Source organism: Lactuca virosa, chromosome 2, assembly GCF_052849685.1.
Source record: "Lactuca virosa cultivar CGN04683 chromosome 2, Lactuca_virosa_CGN04683_v6, whole genome shotgun sequence".
Lineage (NCBI taxonomy): Eukaryota > Viridiplantae > Streptophyta > Magnoliopsida > Asterales > Asteraceae > Lactuca > Lactuca virosa.
This window is the reverse complement of record NC_136427.1, coordinates 203,441,028-203,449,597: the sequence shown is the minus strand read 5'-3', so window position 1 is coordinate 203,449,597 and position 8,570 is coordinate 203,441,028. Positions and strand designations below refer to the sequence as shown.

Below are 8,570 nucleotides of genomic sequence, written 5' to 3'. Positions count from 1 at the left end.
GATGTAGCACCGATCACATTTGTGGTTAGTGATGGTATTACAAATGACCTTAGTTTTGTAGGGTGGAAGATGGTTGGGAGGAAAATGATAGGGCGCTTATTAACTATAGTAGTGACCGATTCTATCAAACTACGGAATTAATTAATCCATCGCCAATTTCATTAGTATTGCTCTTATTTCTATTTCTAGTAGTATGTCTAATTAATCTTCACCCTAACATGTGGAAACATTTATAATTGAACAAAAAATGTGTTTATTACTGAAACACATATTACACCATCGTGATACTTCCTAAAATGATAAAAAAACAAAAAGCACAAAACATGACAAAATACCCCTCAAATAAACAAAACTGCATGTACAAAGAGAACGTAGTATACTGGAAGAGATATTTTGTACTTCTTGGAAACTGTATCGTCTTTATACTGGAAGAGATATTTCATGGAAGATATTGTTTCCAGCTCGAAAACCGTGACCTATTCAGTCGGTAGCTTTTCATTCCCCTTCTCTAATGTTGTGTTTCTTTCGATCAACTCTGACTACAGGAATTCAGAAAAGAAGGTGCTGGTTTTTCATTTCGCAGCATTTAATCTTCTCTTGTATGCGTGTCTCTGAGCACCACGAACTGTGGACGTTTTGAGGTATAAAAGGATTTATCTGTAAATTGTGTGCTAACTAGTATTTTTTTTTTTCCTATTCATTTCTAGTTTCTTTATCAGTACGCAGCTTCCTGCAGAATCTGATTATTATTACTTCATAGACAAACAACTTTATTTTTCCAATATTGTCTTGTCACTAGGTTACTCAACTTGTTTTTAACTGTTTTTGTATATTGTACTTGGTTTCTTAAGAATCTAGCGGAAAGAAAGAGGTGCGAAGGATCATGGCGATGGCTACCCATACGCAGAAACCTAAGGGTCAACAGTTGGTTGATGTGGTCTTTTCTTGGTCTCTTGATGACGTGCTTAATAAAAAGTTGTACAATGGCAAGGTCTGTAAAAGTTCTCATTTCACTTTTACTATATAGACCATTAATTGCTTGTTTGTTTTGTACATTGTAGTATTATGGTAAAATGTTGTTTTCCTATTTAATTAGGGTTAAATGTAACAATATCCTACATAAGTACATAGGAAACCTTGCCAATATAAATTTCAATCACTAAATAATCTAATAAATAATGTAATTAATGAAGAGGTAAAAAAATTATTTATTTCTATTTTGAAATGTTGATGTAGTATGTAGCAAGGATGAAATCGATTTTACTGATCCATCCGACATTTTTTATGTAACAATGTTAATTGTTGTCATTATGTGTAAGTTATATTAAAGAATAAGCTTGATACGTTTATATATGTGGATTTCACATGAATTTGATGAAAATGATAGTTTCATTGAGTGATTTTGTTTAATGATTAATTAAACAGTTAAAGGGTGCAAATTTGTTAACTTTTGTGCTCATCTCAACTATAATGTCATAGTTAATTGGCATGCAGGATGTTTATGAATAGTAGTCCAACCACATTCGCTCTAAAATACCACTGCAAATTAAAACTCTTTCTTGTTATTACTTTATTGGTATTTTCTGGTAAACATTAATTTGCCACCACTGAAAACCTTTAATAATTGAACAGGTAGCAGAGATTCCCAAGACATTTCCTTCTGTATCTTACTATATGCAGTCTTTCCTCTATCCGCTTATTGAGGAAACACATGAAGATTTGCGCTCAAAGGTACTAGCAGTCAACCGTTCTCCTAGTGCAGAAATTATTAAAGTACAGAAGTCGAAAGGTTTTCATCCTGCCAAAGCATTATTGTACACCATTTTACTTAAGAGACGTCAAGGATCTTATGTACCTGAGACTGGAGATCTCATTGCTTTAACTGATGTAAGGCCAAAATGTGTTGATGATCTTAAGAGACCAAACAAGTCTTACCTCATTGCTTTCGTACAAAGAAAGAAGGTGAAAGAATCGCTTTGTGAACTTTGGGTTTTATCATCGAAACCAATCAACCCAGGAGTTGCTGAAGGCGTTATATGTGGGACCGATGTTAAAAATTTTGCTGTTAATCTTACCAATTTGATAACAAATGTTCGTATCTGGCAAGCCCTTCACTCAGAGCTAAAAGGAGATACACTGAAGATGTTTGAAACTGTGCTGCGAGTTGACTATTCTGTAAGCATAAGTGAATAACATACACATTATATGCCAAACAAAAATCTTCCTTAATTTGCTTCGGGAAATAACTTGTGAACATTTACAATTTTTAGCAGGTTGAGGAAAGTTGTGAAGAATGTTCTATTGATACAGCTATTGATGTGACTTCAGTGAAGATGAGGGAAGCTCTCGAATCATTTCAGCTTGACAATTCACAGGAAGCTGCTGTTTTAAGCTGCATTTCTGCAAGAGAATGTCGTCACAAGAATACTATAAAGCTGATATGGGGTCCTCCAGGGACTGGCAAGACAAAAACTATTGGTGCGTTATTATTTATGTTGCTGAGGATGAAATGTAGAACCCTCACTTGTGCTCCTACGAATATTGCAGTTGTTGGAGTTACTAAACGAGTTACGAGCTTAGTGAGTGACTCCTTGCTATATGGTACTTATGGTTTAGGAGATATCGTTTTATTTGGGAATCGAGAGAGAATGAAGATAGACGATTGCAAAGAGGTTTCACATATATTCTTAGATACCCGTGTTGAGATTCTTTATGATTGCTTAGCTCCATGTTCATGATGGAAAGGTAGCAGTGAGTGGATGATTTGTTTTCTTGAGGATCCTGAGGAACAATACCGCTTGTACTTGATGGAAACAATAAAAGGTGATGAAAGAGATGTTAGGATCGAGACACTTAACACACGACTCTAAACACACACACCGCTCACAAAAAACAAGAACACAAGGATGAACACGAGGGATTTAACGTGGTTCGGTCCTTCTCTGACCTACGTCCACCGGTAACTAGGAGTTTATATTTCTTGGTGCTAATCTGCACTCACTCTTTGTTGCTTATTTTTACAATACAGATGAGACTCATATATAGAGTCTGAAGTAAACAATTGAACAAGAAAAGCAGCCATGAAACATGCATCCGGGAAATATGGATCACCTCTCCTTTTTCATCTTTTTGACTTGCTTTTCTTCCATGTTTTCTGCCATGTTTTCTGCCTTTTGACCAGCCCAATGGCTTCACACTCAACAATCTCCCACTTGAAGCCACGAAACAATCTTCACCATAGCTTCAACTGTGTATCTGTATTTCTGTAAAAACTTTTGATCTTGACTCCTTCCTAGTTACCCTGGCCTTCTCTTCAATTTACCTGAAGGCTAGTTGAAGCTTCCGTTAGCTCCAACACATCAGTCATGACTAAGTCTGCCACTGACCTGTTCTCTGTTTCCACCGGCTCCCACTAAAATGAACTGCCCGATCCTGGAACATCTTGAGAACAAACGTCACTCTCCATATGAAGCAGATAATCTGGAGAGACTTTTACAGATGGAATACTGGTTCTCTTAACCCACTGTGTTCTGGGTATTCTAGCTGAAGCACAACCCTTGCTCCCACTGCTATGAATGCCCTTGACTGGTTTTTCTGAACCGTTCCAAACACGTTCAACCTGAATCTGACCTGTGACTCTGGGTTTGCCATCTGCAAAGCAAACCTTCTTCTGTCCACGAGACTCTATGAACCGGATTTTGTTTTTCTTCTGAACTGGGACGGTTACTCCCTCAGATGGTAATCTGACCATATATAATGAACCCTTCTTATGTCCACGAGCTATCACAATATTTCCTTTGACAACCTTCCACTGCCCATTCCTGAACTTAACCTCGTGTCCCTGTTCATCCAACTGCCCAACAGAAATCAATTGTTTCTTCAGACTTGGAATTATCCGGACATCCTTCAAAGTCCATGGACCAACTGGAGTCTTCAAAACTAAGTCACCTATGCTCGTCACATCAAGAACCTTATCGTTCGCCAGTCTTACCTTACCAAAATCTCCTTCTTTTAGATTCTGCAGTGCTTCACGGCTGTGGGTAGCGTGAAATGAAGCACCCGAATCCATAACCCAGGAATCCACATTGCTCTCCACACTACAGATCAAAACATCATCATCTGAATGGTCTACTGCAGCGTTAACTTCTTTCTTGTCTTTTGGACATTGATTCCTGAAATGTCCAACCTCTTTACAGTTCCAACAAGTCACATCATTTCGAGTCCTCGACTGACTCCTTCTCCTGTTCCCGCTCCCACTACCTCTGTTATTTTTTCTACCTCTGACCGCATTCAATTGTTCACTTGATGATTCCCCGGAATTTCTTCGTCTGACGTCTTCGCCTAGAATTAAATCCCGAATTCCCTCAAAAGTGAGCTCTTTTGATCCTGAGGAACTAGTAACGGCTGTAAATGTTCCGGACCAACTGTCAGGTAATGATGATAACAGTAGTAAAGCTTGAACTTCGTCTTCAAATTTTATTCCCACTAACCCAAGTCTGGATAAAATCGAGTTCAAATTGTTGATGTGTACTGTAACTGAACTTCCTTCCCTCATCCTCGTGTTGAGTAGCTCCCAAATCAGGAAGACTTTATTTGCTGCCGACGGCTTCTCGTACATATTAGACAATGCCTCCATGATTCCCTTTGCCGAGGTCTCCTTCAAAATGTTGAAGGCAACATCCTTTGACAACGTCAGTCTAATAAATGCCTTGGCCTTCTTATCCAAAATCTCTCAGTTTGCCTGTGTTATCGCCTCCGGTTTTTCACCTAAAACTGCGCCCAAGTCTTTCTGCACGAGCAAATCTTCAATTTGCATCTTCCACCAACCAAAATCTTTCCCATCAAACTTCTCAATCTGAAGCTTACTGTTTTCTGCCATTTTCTGAAAGATTAGGGGCTAAACTGCAATTTTCTGAAAGTTCAGGGGCTAAACTGCAATTTTTCAAATCTGCTACAGTGTTGCTACAGTGCCTGCTGACGTCACCGCTGACGTCGTGCTACAGTACTTGCTACAGTTTCTGTTGACGTCACCGCTGACGTCGTGCTACAGTGCCTGCTACAGTGTCGTCTTCTCCGGCAGAACTCCGGTGCTACAGTGTCGTCTTCTCCGGCGGAACTTCGGTGCTACAGTGTCGTCTTCTCCGGCGAAACTGGTTTTTCCGGTAACTATTCCGGCAACCTTTGACCGGCGATTTGGACGTCTTCCGGTGGTCAAAAAATTCAGAAAAAAATATTTTCGGAATCTTCGGAACGAGACCTTTCCAACGGTATACACCAAAATCGTTTTTGACGAAAAAAAATTTCGACCAAAAAATGAAAATCACCTTCTGGAGCTAAAACCTTGCTCTGATACCACTTGTTAGGATCGAGACATTTAACACACGACTCTAAACACACACACAGCTCACGAAAAACAAGAACACAAGGATGAACACGAGGGATTTAACGTGGTTTGGTCCTTCTCTGACCTACGTCCACCGGTAACTAGGAGTTTATATTTCTTGGTGCTAATCTGCACTCACTCTTTGTTGCTTATTTTTACAATACAGATGAGACTCATATATAGAGTCTGAAGTATACAATTGAACAAGAAAAGCAGCCATGAAACATGCATCCGGGAAATATGGATCACCTCTCCTTTTCCACCTTTTTGACTTGCTTTTCTTCCATGTTTTCTGCCATGTTTTCTGCCTTTTGACCAGCCCAATGGCTTCACACTCAACAAGAGAGTGTGATGGAAATTATCAGAAGCATTATAGCAGCCAAGAAGATGAAAATGATGAGAGTTTGTTTCCTGAAAGGGAGGGGTCAGATGACTCACTTGCTATAAAAGAAGCAATGAATAAGAAAAACTGGAAGAACCTCATTGTAAGTACCTTGAAAACCGACAAGTGTTGTTCCAGTAGTGATCAGATCACAATTGAGGATGCAAATGAGCTGCCTTCATAGCTAAAATCAGACAAAGAGAACTGCCATGAAAATATTTTGACTTTTGAGCAGTTTGTGACGCAGGGGTTCAATTTCCTTGGAAATCATCTTATATCCTGTATTGAAAGCTTGTATACACATATGCCGACTTCTATCATTTCGGTTGAGGCAGCTAAGCAGATGACTGGACTTGTTCATTCTCTTAAACTTCTTGAAAAATCACTGAAACAAACAGTTGCTTCAGAATTCGGATTAAGAGAAGCCTTGAATGGATTATGTCTTGCTACCACACCAGGAATTAACAGTTTACATACTTGCAGAATGTCAAGTCTTGAAACACTCAAATGCCTTCAAAGCAGACTGTGTTTTCCAGCTTTTAAGGAAAAGTATGAAGTTAAAACTTTTTGTTTTGCAAATGCTTGTTTGATATTTTGCACGGCATCGAGCTCCATCAACTTGCATACTAATGGAATAAAACCTTTGGAGTGTCTTGTAATTGATGAGGCCGCTCAGCTAAAGGAACGTGAAGCTCTTATACCTTTGCAGCTTGGAGGTGTTCAACATGCTATCCTTGTTGGAGATGAAAGACAACTCCCTGCCATGGTTTAAAGCAAGGTTGAACATTGTTCTATACTTCTATGTTATGTGTATTTATGTATTATTTATTTTGCTACATGTTAATAGTTTGTTGCACTGTGTTTATAGATTAGCGTGGAGGCTGAATTTGGAAGGAGCTTATTTGAGAGGCTTGTATCACTAGGCCATAAGAAGCACCTTCTTAACGTTCAATACAGAATGCATCCATCCATAAGCCAGTTCCCAAATAAGAAATTCTATGACAATCAAATCTTAGATGGTGTGAATGTCAAGGGTAGGGGTTATGAGAAGCGTTTTCTTAAAGGAAATATGTATGGCTCTTACTCTTTTATAGATGTAACTTCTGGCAAGGAGGAGTTCAATAAGAGTCAGAGCAGGAGAAATCTCAAGGAAGTGGCTGTTGCTACTGAAATAATTGGTTGTCTCTATAAAGGTAACTGTTTCCTGTTCTCTCTTCCATTTGTTTCTCTTAGTCCATCATTGAACCCCTATTTCCATCCCCACAGAATCTGTTGCAAGAAAACAAAAGGTAAGTGTTGGATGCATATCACCATACAAGGCTCAGGTAAAAGCCATACAGGAAAAACTTGGCAATAAATACATAGGCTCTGAAGACTACTTCTCTGTGAATGTCCGATCTGTTGATGGATTTCAAGGGATTGAGGAGGATGTAATTATTATATCTACAGTCAGATGTAACGGTAGAGGGTCTGTTGGGTTTCTCTCAAATTATCAAAGAGCGAATGTGGCATTAACTCGTGCAAGGTAGCAAGAAGATTAACTTACCTTTTTCTCTCTTTTGGCTTTCTTGTTTGTCTCATTTTCACGACTTATTTATCCCATTTAATCTTTTTACAGATATTGCTTGTGGATTTTGGGGAATGGATCAACTTTGATAAGTAGTGGCTCTATTTGGAAGGATTTAGTTGTTGATGCTAAAAACTGTGGTTGTTTTTACAATATGAACGAAGACAAGAACTTGGCTTTTTACAATATGAACAAAGACAAGAATTTGGCTCAAGCTACCATGGGTGCTTCTGTTGATCTTCACCGACCTGTTAACCTTCGCCAACCTGATAATGTATTCAATATTGATTCATTGGGTTTCCGTGAATCCAAATGGCAGGTAAGTGTTACCTTTTGTATTAGTTTCATGAAACTATACACTCAGCTTAATAGTAAGCAAAGTTTTTTTGGACATGTGGTAGGTAAAGTTTGATGACAGGTTTTTGAAGACAATTTCAAGATTCACTGACCCTGAAATTCCTAAAGAAGTTGTTTCTCTTTTGGCTAAGCTTTCAAGTGGCTGGCGTCAACCACAAAACGTTGTAAACAGTACAAAAGTGAACACAGAAGGAACACACTCATTCCTTAAAAGATTCACCAACCTTGAGATTTGTAAGGGGGTAGTTTGTCTTCTGGGTAAGCTTTTTAGCTTCTGGCGTCTTCTGGGTAAGTTTTCTAGCTTCTGGCGTCAACCAGAAAAAGATGCAAATGCTGATGTGATAAATGAACAAGGAACATTTACGCCTCTAGAGTTCTACAATGTTACAGAAGATTTGTGTTTGATTTGGGCTGTAGACATTGTAGTACAAAATTCTCTTTGCATCCAAGTACTAAAGATCTGGGATGTTTTGCCAGCCACCAAGACTGAACAACTGGCAAATATATTATTGGAGAAGGTATATGGGAAGTATACTCAAAATATGATTAAACGCTGCAAGGAAAAATGTCTTGATGGGTATGTAATAGCACCTATTTGTCTACACAGACAGATCTTTTATCATGGTTTATTGTCACTTTTAATGAAAGTCTGTATTTTGAAATTCTGAACAGGAATTTTGTGGTGCCAATGACATGGCCCTTAAATCCAGACACCGATCCAAGTTGGTTTTCGGCAAATCAATTAGCAACATTGAGGTCAACAAACCACCCTGCATCAGCATCATCTTCGACAACTTCATATGCCAGGTAAGTAAATTGATTATGCTTTTGATGGTTATTTAAGTTCTTATATCTAATTGAAATGTGAGGCAATTTTTATC

General features: G+C 38.5%; 1 pseudogene; it reads left to right on the top strand.

Moving 5' to 3' along the window:
- The first annotated feature begins 441 nt into the window (after positions 1 to 441).
- Positions 442 to 8,207, top strand: LOC145158153 (uncharacterized; annotated as a pseudogene).
- Positions 8,208 to 8,570: the final 363 nt, after the last annotated feature.